The sequence below is a fragment of the Magnolia sinica genome, chromosome 8, assembly GCF_029962835.1.
Source record: "Magnolia sinica isolate HGM2019 chromosome 8, MsV1, whole genome shotgun sequence".
NCBI classification, from domain to species: Eukaryota; Viridiplantae; Streptophyta; class Magnoliopsida; order Magnoliales; family Magnoliaceae; genus Magnolia; species Magnolia sinica.
In genome coordinates this window covers 30,618,010-30,620,249 of record NC_080580.1, presented here as the reverse complement: position 1 = coordinate 30,620,249, position 2,240 = coordinate 30,618,010, and the positions used below count along the sequence as shown (strand labels likewise).

The window sequence follows — 2,240 nt, the reverse complement described above, 5'->3', positions numbered from 1 at the left end:
GTCCCATGGGCATGGTAGGATGATAGTACCTTCCTGATCTTCATACATTGTTGATGGGTTGGTAATTAGTTTAATCTTGTTGTTTGCTGTGTCTCCTGGGCATGGTTAGATGATGGAATCCATTCTAATTCATATACCTTTCATCTCTTGAAAACCAAATCAAGTAAGTTCAGTTTGAATTCCGTAATCCTTGATGCAGGCATAAGATCTCCCTGATCTCTACAAGTGGATCCTCTGAATCCCTAGTTTCCTTCCTCTGAATTCCTTAAAGTTTTAGATAATTATTCCACCATTATTCCTTAAATTTCTATTTGGTTAGATCATATCTTAGTCTAGTTCTAGTTCTACTTGGTTTCAGGAAACGTACAGGTATCAGTCCCTGTGGATTCGACCTCGGTCTTACCGAGTTTATTACTACATCACAACCCTATACTTGGGGAGTGAACAAGTTTTTGGCGCCGTTGCCGGGGACTGACGGTTACATTTTCTGGGATTAATTAGTTGAATTAGGTTAGGATTAAGATTTACTTTAGGATAAAAGTTTTTATTTTATTTTATTTTATTTTATTCTATGTTTAGAACTTAACCTGTTTCCTGTTTTGTAGGATCCTGACATAAACTTCTAAATTGGTAATTCTTTCCTAAATTCTCTACTTTTTCTGTTTTTAGAATTAAGGTTTAAATCTTAGAATTTTTCTAATTCTAGTATCCTCTCATCTGTAGGAAATAGTTTAGTCTTAGAAACTAGGTTATTTCTTAATTAACTTTCTACTTTTATTATTTATTTATTTATTTATTTATTTTTTTTAGTAACTTTCTAATCTTAGAATCTAATTTGTTTCCTAATTTATCTTTAGAATTTTTGTTTAGAAACTAACCTTCCTATTTTGTAGGCCTTTAAGATAGAAATTCCTAATTCGGTAAGCTCCTTCCCTACTTTCTATTTTTTTTTAGTTCTCCTTTAATAATTTACTTTCTAGTTTAGATCTTCCCCAATTTACTTTAGAAATTTTCACTTTCTTTTAAGAATACCTTCTTTTAGAAATTAATTTACTGTTATTTTTCTTTTAAAGGATCATTCTTCTCTTTTTAGAATCTAACTTATTTTTTTTTATTTTGCAGGTTTTTAACTTAGGACTCCAATTTGGTAATTCCTTTCCAACTCTCTCTTTCTTTCTAGATTTTCTTTCCCTTTCTTAGGATTAGGTTTTTAATTGAGGGCTGCGAGTGTTTTCATGCCCAAGTGGGCCCGTGACGACACTCGACGTCTCTTGACTGAAAGAGGACTGGTTGAGGGGTTGACTATCCATCGCAGGACTAGACACCGATCGAAATCCCCTGAGTTAACTGAAGTTATGGCTGAAGACCAACCTCCTTTACCCCCACCCAGGGTGGAGGATACCCAAGATGAAAATGAGGTGCAACAGGCACCCCCGCCTCGTACTTTACGAGATTATCTACAACCGGCGGGAGTGAGTATGCCCTCATGCATGATTTTTTCTGAAAACACAGGACAAATGGACATCAAGCCAGGAGTTATCCAACTCCTTCCCAAATTCCATGGACTTGAATCAGAGAGTCCATATTTACACTTGAAAGAGTTCGATGAGATTATAGCTACATTATGTTTTCCTAATATATCTGAGGATACAATTAGGCTGAAACTCTTTCCTTTTTCCTTAAAAGAGAAAGCTAAGACGTGGTTACATTCACTGCGTCCTAGATCCATTGGCACATGGAACGACATGCAAAGGGAATTCATAAAAAAATTCTTCCCACATCATAAGACGATTACCCTCAGAAAAGCAATCATGAACTTTGCCCAAAAGGAAGATGAAACATTCTTCCAATGTTGGGAAAGGTTCAAAGATTTGGTCAGTTCATGCCCACAACACGGATTTGAAACGTGACGCATTACAAATTTTTTTCTATGATGGACTGACATCTTCCATGCACCAAATGGTCGAGACAATATGTAATGGAGAGTTCATTAATAAAGATGTTGACGAGGTATGGGATTACCTCGACAGTCTTGCTGAAAAAACACAATCGTGGGACTATTACCCAATGGCGAACACCACGTCTAGGCCGACTCAATTAAAGGAAAAAGGTGGATTATATCTCTTGAAAGAAGAGGATGATCTCAAGTGTAAAGTGACTACGCTCATAAGGAAAGTTGAGGCCATGGAAGGAAAGAAGGATAAGGTCAATGAAATTGCGGCATCTGTGATTGCAACATT

At 36.2% G+C, this 2,240-nt stretch overlaps 1 non-coding gene across 1 annotated transcript; it reads right to left on the bottom strand.

Annotated features, from left to right (window-relative positions):
- Window positions 1-1,793: 1,793 nt before the first annotated feature.
- Window positions 1,794-1,900, bottom strand: LOC131254398 (small nucleolar RNA R71). Its single transcript, XR_009175514.1, has one exon. It is a non-coding gene; the product is annotated as a small nucleolar RNA R71 (small nucleolar RNA).
- Between the last annotated feature and the right edge of the window lie 340 nt (window positions 1,901-2,240).